We start from the raw sequence: 13946 nt of genomic DNA, 5'->3' as shown, positions 1-13946 counted from the left end.
TGAAGGGAGTGAGGCAGGGTTGTAGCCTATCGCCGATGTTATTCAATCTGTATATTGAGCAAGCAGTAAAGGAAACAAAAGAAAAATTCGGAGTAGGTATTAAAATCCATGGAGAAGAAATAAAAGCTTTAAGGTTCGCCGATGACATTGTAATTCTGTCAGAGACAGCAAAGGACTTGGAAGAGCAGTTGAACGGAATGGACAGTGTCTTGAAAGGAGGATATAAGATGAACATTAACAAAAGCAAAACGAGGATAATGGAATGTAGTCGAATTACGTCGGGTGATGCTGAGGGAATTAGATTTGGAAATGAGACACTTAAAGTAGTACAGGAGTTTTGCTATTTGGAGAGCAAAATAACTGATGATGGTCGAAGTAGAGAGGATATAAAATGTAGACTGGCAATGGCAAGGAAAGGAAAGCGTTTCTGAAGAAGAGAAATTTGTTAACTTCGAGTATAGATTTAAGTGTCAGGAAGTTGTTTCTAAAAGTAGTTGTATGGATTGTAGCCATGTTTGGAAGTGAAACGTGGACGATAAATAGTTTGGACAAGAAGAGCATAGACGCTTTCGAAATGTGGTGCTACAGAAGAATGCTCAAGATTAGATGGGTAGATCACATAACTAATGAGGAGGTATTGAATAGAATTGGGGAGAAGTGGAGTTTGTGCCACAACTTGACAAAAAGAAGGGATCGGCTGGTAGGACATGTTCTGAGGCATCAAGGGATCACAAACTTAGCATTGGAGGGCAGCGTGGAGGGTTAAAATCGTAGAGGGAGACCAAGCGATGAATACACTAAGCAGATTCAGAAGGATGTAGGTTGCAGTAGGTACTGGGAGATGAAGAAGCTTGCACAGGGTAGAGTAGCATGGAGAGCTGCATCAAACCAGTCTCAGGACTGAAGACCACAACAAAAACATTTAACTACGCATTGTAATGATGTAATTTGATGATTTACAAGGAAAAATGAATCTAGCACCACTGACAAACCTAAGAAACTATAGACTAATTCAACGCGCATGTAAAAACATCAATATTAAAGACAGACTCTGAAGACATTTGAATATTACAAAAACCAAGTGCGCAACCCATCGTCCACTGCCGGACAATCTTACTCTCTTTTTATCTCCTGTGCAATATGGATGCAACATTACACAGGCGTCATTGTAAGATATGTAATTTGTTTAAATCTATTGAGGAGTACAGTTACTTTGTTGCATGTGAGACTAGTATGTGTGAAAAACAAAGAGTGGTTAATGAATGGACATTTCTACGTGATTTATAAACTTTTATGGACATAACAAACCACTCAAGCTCCGTCATTGTTACTGACATAAGTGTCAACATGTTATATGTATGTTTGGGGAACGAGAACTCCTACTGGATTCTTGTGACCCACAGACTCCAGGAAAAGAAAAAGGAAATGAGACACGTGAAACACAAGGGAGCAGTTCAGGACATCCACCAGAGACTGACACAATAATATCACTACCAGATGATAATTTGAAACTACTGGCATACTTGTGGTCTGTTTAAATAATGCCAGAACATTCGTAATTTCGCGCCAATGGTGTGTGTCAGAGCAAATTGTGGTTAGAATCCCTGCATATGCCTATGTTTAATGTGTAACTGCTGGAAGTTTCATTGTTGTATGTCTGTTAGTTAATGTTCAGCACTGTACTGAGTAGAGTGTTGTGCCACACAGTTTGCGAACTTCAAGGTGGCAAAATGAGAGGAGCAACATGTCTGCATTAAATTCATGTGAAGTTCAACACTCGTTCAGAATGCCCTTCAACATTTACTGATAGCACTGATGTCAGCAACATCAACGAAATTGTGCATGCCAATCAAGGGCTGGCTGTTTGAGAGATTGCAGAAGAATGTACATTTCAATTGGATCGTGTCATGAAATCCTGACGTAGCACCTTGCAAGGCATTGTGTTGTTGGCAAGTTTATCCCACAGCTCAGAAGATCTTCACCTAGCAACCTGTGAAGAGCTTTTGGATTGCGCAAATGAGAACAAGATGTTCCTTACGAGAATCATAACTGTTGATGAGACGTGGGTCTACAGTTACGAGACCAAGGTTCAATCTCCACAATGGGTCCGGGAAGGTTCTCCAAGACGAAACAATGTTCATCAGGTCAGGTCAAATGTCAAACTATGCTAATAGTTTTACTTGACTTTTAAGGATTAGTTCATTCTGGATTCGTGTCACAGGGACAAACTGTTAATCAATGGTACCATTGGGATGTGTTGTGACACCTGTAAAAAAATGTGAGAAGGAGATGGCCTGAAATGTTGCGAAACACTTCATGGCTCTTGTATCAAGCTAAAACAACTGCACATTCATCGGTATCAGTGTATGACTATTGCACAAAAAATGTAATCACTGCACTGCCTTATCCTCCATATTCTCCAGAGCTGGCACCTGTGGTCTTTTTTTCTATTTCCGAAGTTGATTTGCAATGACAGATAAGATAGAAGAAAATTTGCAGACGGCCCTTCGCGTGATCCAGCAAGAAGTATACCGAGACTGCTTACGGAAGTGGAAATGGTGGTGCAACGGTGTATCAGTTGTGGAGAAGATTATTATGAAGGAGACCATGCACAATATCTAAAAGGTAAGCACAAAAAAAAAAAAAAAAAAGAAATTATGGACAAAGTTACAAAAATGGATAAGACCTTCTTGCAAGAGAGACATGAAAGAAAAAGGAATGATGCAAGCTACTGCAGAAAAAGAAAAAGGAATGATGCAAGGAACTCCAGGAGGAGAGAAAGAATGATGCAAGGGAATGCAAAGTACTCCAGGAACAGAAAAGGGAATGATACTGGTGAACCACAAGACCCACCAGAGGTTGGCAGAATAACATCACTATCAGATGACAATTTGTATCTATTGGCATATACAGAGTCGGCATCACAACATATGGATTAGACTCATTGTGAGTCCCTGCCTCCATTTGTTGCAAAGGGCTCCGGGAGAAGACAAAGAAATGATGCCACGGGGTGCAGGAGAAGAAAAGGAATCATACAGGTGAACCACAAGAGATTGGCATGATAGTATCATTATCAGATGATAATTTGTATCTACTTCATATATATAGACAGGGCATCACAACAAATGGATAAGATGCTTTCCGAATGCCTCCTCCAATTGAAGGGCTTGGAGCAAGACAGTGCTAAGCCACATTTTCCTCTTAACTGAATTGGTAGTTTCCTCATTGTCACCAATCTCTGTTAGTTTCTCATATTAGGCTACGGATAGCTGCACAGGTACTCAAGCTTCTTATTGCCTCAAAGAGATCACACTGAATATGTCACCAAGAGCAACAAAAGCTTTTTAAAGATTTCTGTCAAATAACTAAAATTTTATTTGAAGATAAAAAGAATAACATGACTTATGGCGTCAAGGCTGCTCCCAAGAACTGAGACACTGCATTTCTAATGTTTCCAAAATTCCGATTGAACCTGAATGAAAAAAAAATCACCATTATGAAAAGAAAATAGTGAATGGGATGTGTAAGATACAACTTATTTGCAGACAAGAGCATATTTTACTTTATTTCCAGTTTTGTTATTTCACATAAATTAAGTGAATGATCAGTGCTGCAGTAGGTTCCCATGCTGGCTAGCGCAGGCAGTTGACCATCTGGCACTTCCACAGCAACTGAGATGAGGTGCTGATGCAGAAATCTCACATGCCACCAGGAGAGAGAGATGCAGGGAAAGTACATTTATTATGGTGCAAATCAAGTAATTGTTATTAACAAATATTTCATACCAAAAGTTTCCCTTGGCCACTCATGCATTAGGAGGGTCTACGTGTCATAAATACTATCTTCAGTAAGTTTGCAATGGCAGGAAACGTTGATATTAGTAAACAAATGAATAATTTTGGCATAACTGAGGATGTACAATCTTATAGGAACTATACTGCTTGTACGCTCAAGTTGCAGACTGTGCACCATAGTCAGCAGTCATCAATAGGATGGCTTTTGATCTAGTCATGTGGCAGACCATGCTCTCGTACCATTAATAGTTAGCTTACAATCTTTGTGAACAAGTTCATTTTACAGTGTTTCTTAAATAAATGCACCATAATGGCTCCTGTGTAAAAATTATCTGCACAAAAATTTCTTCCCGGTTCATTTCGTAAAGTGGAGAAATCTGAACATTTCTGACGTATTCCTCCGAGTTCAATAGAGGGGTGACAGCAGCGGAGACAGCCAGAAACATTTGTTCTGTGTATGAGTAAAAGCCACTGAACAGAGCATGGTAAGAAAACGATTTTATCATTTTGACACTAGTGGCCCACTGCATTCAGGATTACCTTTGGGGTTTGACAAAGATCGTTTAAATGCATTAATCCACTATCATCCACATTAGTGTGCTCAAAAATGTGATCATTCCACCATTGTCTGATATTTTCATGCTATGGGGAAGGTAAAGAAATTGGGTGTGTGGGTACTGCATACCCTAAGCTAAAATCACAAAAATCAGCAGCTGGTCATATGTGCATCTCTGCTTGCTCATCATCAATTTGTTCGTGACCAACACGGACCATTCCCATCTTGTATCATTACTGGTGATAAGATATGGTTCTCTATGCTAACATAAGAAAAAGAGAGGAATGGTTGAGTCCACACAAAGTAGCAATTCCCCGTACAAAGACTTGCGTGCATCCACAAAAGATAATGCTATGTATCTGGTGGAACCATGACAGTGTTGTGTGCTAAAAATTGCTTCCCCAAGGCACGACCATCACTGCTGACACTTATTGTCAACAACTGTGACCTCTTGCAGATGCAATCCAAGAACAATGACTAGGAAGACAGGGTGAAGTGATGCTACTCCACGATAACACACCCCTGCATTCTGCTAGACTGACAAAAAATACTATACAGGAGTTGTGTTGGGAAGTCACTCCACTCACACCTTATCCACCTGATCTTGCATCCTCAATTTTCACCTTTTCCACTCTCTATCGATCAATCTTCAAAGAACTTCCTTTCTGGATGAAAATGCGCTCCCAACATGGCTCGATGAGTTCTTTGCCTCAAAACCACATTTCTATGGTGACGGAATCGAAAAGTTAACTCAGTGTTGGCAAACTGTTGTCAATAGTGAAGGAGAATTTAAGTCTTTGTTATGTGTATCTGTTGTGTGTATTAAACTTATGGAAAAAATTTTACCAACTAATGGATAAACCCAACAGAAGATGGTTTTAATAATTACTTTTTAGGTTTGGGTCCAAGAGGTATCAGCTTACTGAAAGCTCAGAATGAGTTCAACTTGCATATGCTGTTCCATGATTGTATCTGACTACGAGTGAATTATGGGAGCTATGCCCACTTATTTAACTTTGGGAGCACTTGTTAGTGTTGTAATCAGCTTACTGTAGCCACTCTTTTTCAGAATAATGGTGTGTCTCTCATACAGGAGCAGAATCAAGATGAAGGTAGCAGTGCCACTTCACAATGTTTTATATATTAAGATAGTGGTGATAATGGATTAAAGCTCAGCCATGACATGGTACCCTAACCATCAGATGGCACCCACATGCACTTGCTTTTGTGGTGGCAACATGGCTTGTCACCTGTTGAAATATTACTGTATCTCATTGCTACCTATCAGAACCCCTTGGAGAGCATTAAAGATAAACACCAGTCATAACTGTCCAATGTGAATAACTAAATAACTGTTTCACATGCAGTCATTTCGACATAAAGAACAAAATGTAAAGTGACCTGTTTCTAAATTGCATACATAAATAACCACTGTGATATATAAGACATCGCTGTCATGATAAATGTAAATGTTTAATGTATAATATAGCATTTGTGGAAGGTAGAATTGGCCATATACAACATTTGCAACGCAGAGGTGGATCAGCTGGACTGTGAAATCGACAACGACGTGGTGGTGGAAAATAAACATCGCAATGTGGTGGTTTGAGCTGGAATCGCCTGAAACTGCAACTGATGCTGGCGGCAACCATCTCAACATGGTGGAGGAGCTGGGATCAAGTGGAAGACTGTGCACAGAACGACTCGCAAGAATTCCATGCACAAGAGGCAGACTGCGCCACGGACGACACCAGGAGCATAAGTGAAATTCTGGAAGGACATTGCGAATGGAACAGATAAGCACTCATTTTAATTGTTTTTATTTCAGTCGCAGACAATGTCCTACAATTTTTGTTTTGTTTTTGTTTCATTGCGTGTGTGTGACAATTTCACCTGATAGGCAGGAAAGTGTTTTGTCTAGTGTTTATCCTCTTTGATCAAAATGAGTGAAACTCAATTAAATCGAATAGGCATGACCACGTGGTCAGGCCGTCAATTTCAGGCTTCAACTCCAAATGTACACTTAAACAGTGAAGCAAATCCTGCGAGCAGTAGTTGTTCGCCTTTTCATGGTTTGTAGGGGGCAAATCAGCAACCGAATTTAATTGATCAGATATCTCAATTGTTGAATAATAAACTAGAACAACTGGCAACGCAAAACAACCAATTGGCAACGCAAAACAACCAATCGGCAACGCAAAACAACCAATTGGTAACGCAAAACAACCAATTGGTAACGCAAAATAACCAATTAGGTAGCGACATTAAAGAGGTCACAGAAAAGCTGGATCAAAATTTGAAATCATTGAGAGAAGAAATCAATGCAACAAATAACAAAGTACAAATTGTTGCATCATGTGACACAGAAAGGGTAGAAACCAAAGTTGACTGTTTGGAGGCTTTCACAATCTCCGAATTAAAAGAAACAAACAAAAGCATTGAATTAGTTAACGAACGTGTCAAAAACATGGAAGTAGTCGTTTTAAATGAATTAGTGAACCGAAAAGATGAGTTAAAAATGTTGCAGGAACTCTTTGTTTCAGAAAAAGAATTCGTAGAGGAAAGATTGAAATTAAATTCTGAAGTTGTTTCTGATAAGATATCTTGTATTGACGAGAAAGTAGTAAGTGTAACAATAGAACTGCAAACAGTCAGCTCTGAAGTTTCAAAATTGCAAAATAATATAATGTCCAATTTTGATTCAAACCAGATGTTTGTGCATAGTTGTAACAATGTTAGTTTAAAATGTTAACCAGGTGATGCGAAATTGCATCCAGTTGTCTTTGTGCATCAGTGCAAAGACAGTTTCCAACCTAACATGCCAGAGTATGCTAAAGTTGAACTTGCGAAACCTCTTTTGGATGGTGAAGCCCTTACATGGGCCAACCAAAACATTGACACAAATACTGCATCTTTTGCCGATTTTGAACGCCAATTCTTGGCAAAGTTTTGGTCGGAAAACTAACAAGCAAGAATAAAATCCGAATTTCTTAACGGTAGCAAATATCACAAAGGTCTTGCAATTAGCGTGCCAGAATTTTGTGAAAAATAATTAAGGACATTGTCACATTTGAGCAAACCTTTGGATGAACTGATACAGATTGATGCACTGAAACGGTGCCTACCACACCGTTTTCAGTGGGGACTTGTATATGGACCAGATATCAGTGTTAACGAATTTTTACGTTATGTAGACAAAATTTACCGTGCATGGCAGAATGATGACAGACAGTACAATTAAAACCTCAGAAACACTCACAATAGGAAAGGGGGGTCATAACAATATAATGGACACAGAAATAATAACTGGCGTGGTAACCAAAACAGTAGTTACAACAGACACGAAAACCATCAAGAACAGAGAAACAGTAACCAGCCTCACAATAGCAATTTCCACCAGGGAAACAGGTAACCACCTCATTGGGAGCCTGTCAATTTGAGGTGAATAATTATGGCACAAACCAGGCAAATAGGAGGTTAAAGAGATGGAAACGTAAAAGCAATCATAAATGTAATGTAAATAGGGACTACTACTTAGATGATACTAGTTATAAGCAAAACTTTTGGGATCACATGTTGAGTGAATTGAATAATGCACATACTCAAGCAGAACCTCAGTTTGAACTTAATGGACATGACACATTAACACCTGATTTAGACAGAACTTATGGTATGTATGGTATAACTAGCTTGTTTTCTGATGAAGGTAAGGATAATGAGGTATCTATATTAGCAGAAATTGGTAGCCAAAATGAGGAAATAACACCTGACTTCGATAATGAAACAGGTAGCGATTTCAGTAGTGTAACTTCAGATGTTGAACACTTAGTAGTTAAGGCAGATGTGCAAGCAGAGGCATCACCCTCAGATTATTCTGATGATGATTTTGGTAAAGGTAGTATTGTGAAGGATGATGTATTTGATGATATATGTACACAGGAGGAATTAGATGGCATTATTTGTGTTGAAGTTATTGATAATGGTGTTGCAGCTGAAAGTAACTCTGAATGCGAAGTTGGTTCATGTGAAGATATTAAGAGTGCAAACAATGTATTGGTACCAATTTGTATAAAAGAAATCTTAAGTAAATCTACTAATAAGCAGGAACAAGCTAAGTTGATAGGTGAGAAGATTTTGGAATCTATTATCAGTGAAAATGAAGTTTGTTTAGAAAATAATAAGGAAAGTGAAGTCATCAAATCAGATCCATCCATGAAAGATAATTTTAAGTCTAGTGAAAGTAAGGTATCTGCCTCATGTGTATTTGATTCCAGTCATAATGACACTCAATCTTGTGTTATTCTGACATTGAAACCTGTAGTGAATAAGTATGTAACAACATTGATACAACTGAATTAGAAAGTGACTTGTTGGCAGAGAATGTGAATAGTGACCCAAATATTACCTTAGGTAGCCCTTACGTAGAAATAAGCATTAATAATTGGTCAGGACTTTGTTTGAGTGACACTGGCAGTCCCATTAGTAGTATCTCAGACAAGTTGAGGAACAGGATAAAAGACACTGAACGTTACATCGAACTTCCAATCACAGGTGTACGGATTAAAGGTGCCACTGGCAAGTTTAGTAAGTTAATAAATAAACAAGCTTTAATTACATTTTCTGTTGACAACATTAATTTTGAACATGGTTGTTTAGTTATTCCAGATCTCAATGAGCGAATGATTTTAGGGATGGACTGGATAGTTAAAGCAAAAGTGAGTTTTGATTGGCAAAATTCAGAATTACTGTTCACTGAACCAAAGGCCAGTATTCAAGGAAAAGTAGTGACCCAGTTTAATTCAAGTACAAACAGTAGTAACCATATTAGGGAAATAGTTTATCCAGAGTGTAGCCATTACATGGAGGAAGCAGAAAATAGGGATCACAACAACCAGAATTTGGTTGATGATAGTTACTCCCTAACCATATCAGAAAATGTAAAAGAAGCAAATAACTTGACTGAGTCTGAAAAGCAGGAATTAGAAAATTTTCTCTGGGAAAACTGAAACATTTTTAGTGATCAACCTGGTAGAGTCAAAGATTATGAATGTCATTTGAAGTTAAAGCCACACGAACCCTTTTTCATTAAGCCTTATGGGGTACCCATCTGTAAAAGGAAAGAAGTGGAGAGGGAACTCCAGAAAACGCAAAAATGGAGAATAGTAGAGACAAGTCACAGCCCATATAACAGCCCGATGGTCTGTGTTTCAAAAAAGGATGGTGGTGTTAGGCTGGTATTGGATTCACATCACCTAAATAAGTGTGTAGAAAGAGAAACAGATCATCCTGAATCCATGGAGAAATTCTTGTACAAATTCAATGATACAAAATATTTTTCTAGCCTGGATTTGACCTCAGGTTTTCATCAAATCACGTTAGCACAGGATTCGAGGCAGTACACAGACTTTTTATATAATGGTAAATGTTTTCATTATTGTGTTGTTCCGTTTGGGCTGAATGTGTCTGTAGCTGAGTTTATTCGAGCTTTGGATCATGTGACTGGAAGTGAACTACTATCTAAAATAATTATTTACTTGGATGATATATTAGTAACAGCAAAACTTGGGAGGAACACCTTGATACTTTGTACAAATTAGCCAATAAGTTCAGGCAAGGCGGCATGACTCTTAATTAAAGTAAATGCAAATTTGGAGTATCAGACTTGAAGTTTTTAGGCCACATAATTAACAAAGAACACATTCTACCTGACAGTGATAAAATTTCTGCAATTGTCCAGTTTCCATGTCCAAAGAATAAGAAACAGCTGAGGTCATTTTATGATCTATGTAATTTTTATCGTAAGTATGTCAGCACCCAAGCTTTAAATGCACCGTGTTTGAGAGAGTTATTAAAAAAGAACACCATATGGGAATGGGCAGATCAGTGTCAAGCAGCATTCGATGAGATCAAATAACAACTAAATAACAGTCAATTACTCCACAGACCTGACCTTTCACTACCATTTTGCCTAATGACAGATGGTTCAGATTATGGACTGGGTGTACATTTGTTTCAACAGAAGGAAATTGATGGAAAAATAGAACATCTTTCAATCAGTTTTGCCAGCCGAGGTCTGCAGAAACATGAACGTAATTACACAGTCACTGAGAAGGAACTACTTGCCATTGTATGGGGTTTCACTAAATACAGGAACTATCTAGCAGGCCATAGCCATAAAGTCATAGTTTTCACGAATCACAAAGCTCTATGTAATATTCAAGACTGTAAACTTTTCAATAGCAGATTAACCAGGTGGGCCATATTTTTGCAACAATTTGATTATAGCATTCAGTATATAAAAGTGAATCAGAATATAATTGCTGATGCTTTGTCTAGATTACCTGTGTGTGTGTGTGTGTGTGTGTGTGTGTGTGTGTGTGTGTGTGTGTGTGTGTGTGTGTGGGGGGGGGGGGGGGGGGGTCAGGAAGAAGAACTATTGGATAACGAAGTGTTTAAAATATAATAGAGGGAAACATTCCATGTGGGAAAAATATATCTAAAAACAAAGATGATGTGACTTACCAAACGAAAGCACTGGCAGGTCGATAGACACACAAACAAACACAAACATACACACAAAATTCTAGCTTTCGCAACCAATCGTTGCTTCATCAGGAAAGAGGGAAGGAGAGGGAAAGACGAAAGGATGTGGGTTTTAAGGGAGAGGGTAAGGCGTCATTCCAATCCCGGGAGCGAAAAGACTTACCTTAGGGGGAAAAAAGGACAGGTATACACTCGCATACACACACATATCCATCCGCACATACACAGACACAAGCAGACATTTGTAAAGGCAAAGAGTTTGGGCAGAGATGTCAGTCGAGGCGGAAGTACATAGGCAAAGATGATGTTGAATGACAGGTGAGGTATGAGCGGCGGCAATTTGAAATTAGCGGAGGTTGAGGCCTGGCGGGTAACGAGAAGAGAGGATATACTGAAGGGCAAGTTCCCATCTCCGGAGTTCTGACAGGTTGGTGTTAGTGGGAAGTATCCAGATAACCCGGACGGTGTAACACTGTGCCAAGATGTGCTGGCCGTGCACCAAGGCATGTTTAGCCACAGTGTGATCCTCATTACCAACAAACACTGTCTGCCTGTATCCATTCATGCGAATGGACAGTTTGTTGCTGGTCATTCCCACATAGAAAGCTTCACAGTGTAGGCAGGTCAGTTGGTCAATCACGTGGGTGCTTTCACACTGGGCTTTGCCTTTGATCGTGTACACCTTCCGGGTTACAGGACTGTAGGGCGCTCAGTTCATCCCTATGAAATCCCCAAACCACCTTCCCTACCCTCTGGCTCCTACCGTTGTAACTGCCCCCGGTGTAAAACCTGTCCCATACACCCTCCTACCACCACCTACTCCAGTCCTGTAACCCGGAAGGTGTACACGATCAAAGGCAAAGCCTAGTGTGAAAGCACCCACGTGATTTACCAACTGACCTGCCTACACTGTGAAGCTTTCTATGTGGGAATGACCAGCAACAAACTGTCCATTCACATGAATGGACACAGGCAGACAGTGTTTGTTGGTAATGAGGATCACCCTGTGGCTAAACATGTCTTGGTGCACGGCCAGCACATCTTGGCACAGTGTTACACCATCCGGGTTATCTGGATACTTCCCACTAACACCAACCTGTCAGAACTCCGGAGATGGGAACTTGCCCTTCAGTATATCCTCTCTTCTCGTTACCCGCCAGGCCCACCTCCGCTAATTTCAAGTTGCCGCCGCTCATACCTCACCTGTCATTCAACATCTTTGCCTATGTACTTCCACCTCGACTGACATCTCTGCCCAAACTCTTTGCCTTTACAAATGTCTGCTTGTGTCTGTGTATGTGCGGATGGATATGTGTGTGTATGCGAGTGTATACCTGTCCTTTTTTCCCCCTAAGGTAAGTCTTTCCGCTCCCGGGATTGGAATGATGCCTTACCCTCTCCCTTAAAACCCACTTCCTTTCGTCTTCCCCTCTCCTTCCCTCTTTCCTGATGAAGCAACCTTTGGTTGTGAAAGCTAGTATTTTGTGTGTATCTTTGTGTTTGTTTTGTGTCTATCGACCTGCCAGTGCTTTCGTTTGGTAAGTCACATCATCTTTGTTTTTAGAAGTGTTTAAAATAATTTACATGAGAGGGATTAAGGGTGAAAAGGAAATTACTAACATTTGCAGTCAGCTTAGGAGATACCAGAACCAGGATGATGATTTGAAACTTGTGAAAAGCCTTATTGGTAAACAGGGTTATGAAAAGGTTGGCATGTATTATCAAAATTTTAAAGGTATTTTATTCAGGAGACGTAACACTGACTCTGACATCTGGAAGGTTTGTTGGCCTATAAAATGTGTTGACATTTTAATTAAGTACACACATGAGAGCTATGGACACTGTGGAATCATGAAATGCGCTGACAAGCTTAAGGAAAATGTCTATTTTAATAATATATTTAGAAGAGTAAGACAGGTTATACAAAAATGTGATCGGTGTCAAAGAGTAAAAGTCACAAATCAGAAATACCAAGGTTATTTACAAAGTATTGGGCCAAAAGGCAAATTGGAACTGATAGGGATTGATTTGTTTGGCCAAGTGCCGAGAACTAAAGAGGGTTATACATATTTGTTTGTAGTTGTTGACTGATTCACTAAACTAGTAAAATTGTATCCACTAAAGAAGGCAACAAGCAGGAAAATTTTAAACTGTTTCTGTAATGATTACTTCACACAGATTAGAAAACCAAAACCCATTCTTTCAGACAATGGGAGCCAATTTACATCTAACGTTTGGAAAGATTTCATGAAAGATGAAGACATTAAGCACGTTCTTATTTCCTTTTACTCTCCATTTTGTAACCCAACTGAGCGTTATATGTGTGAAATAGGCAGGCTTTGTAGAACTTACTGCTCTAAAGATCATACAAATTGGTTCAATTTACATATGTGATTTTGAAGAGGTTTTGAACACCTTACAACATACAACAACTGGCTTTACGCCTTATGAAGTCCATTTTAACAAACACCCACCAAACATCTGGTATGAATTGATCAATCCCTGTCTGTAATGAGTTAACACCGGACAAGAGAATGGAAATAGTAAAGAAAAATATTGAAACACACTGTGCCAAGAGAAAGCTTAAACATGATCCAAAAGGAAAGTTTACACAGTACAATGTAGGTGAACTAGTCTTAACCAAAAGTTATGAGACATCCAAGGCAATCAATAGAGAGATCAAGAAATTTTCCGATATTTATATTGGTCCATTTGAAGTTTATGAGAAACCACATCCAAACGCCTACCGACTTATCTATCCCAAATCAAAAAAGCTATTTGGTTTAAGAAATGTCACTCAGTTGAAACCTTATGTGCAATAATTGCAATCTCTCAGGGGAGTACACAATCTTTGTGTACTATGCGTGTGGCTTGCGCAAGGTGCCCTAGCTAATATGACATTTACTTCTCAGAAACACTGATGTCATGTTCAGCAACACTCTTCTAACACACAACTATGAAACACACACACACACACACACACACACACACACACACACACACACACACACATACACTGCAAGTAATTTTTCTTGGATTTGTCATGGCTTGCA

Source organism: Schistocerca serialis, chromosome 2 (assembly GCF_023864345.2).
Source record: "Schistocerca serialis cubense isolate TAMUIC-IGC-003099 chromosome 2, iqSchSeri2.2, whole genome shotgun sequence".
NCBI lineage: Eukaryota > Metazoa > Arthropoda > Insecta > Orthoptera > Acrididae > Schistocerca > Schistocerca serialis.
Note: the sequence above shows the minus strand (reverse complement) of the source record.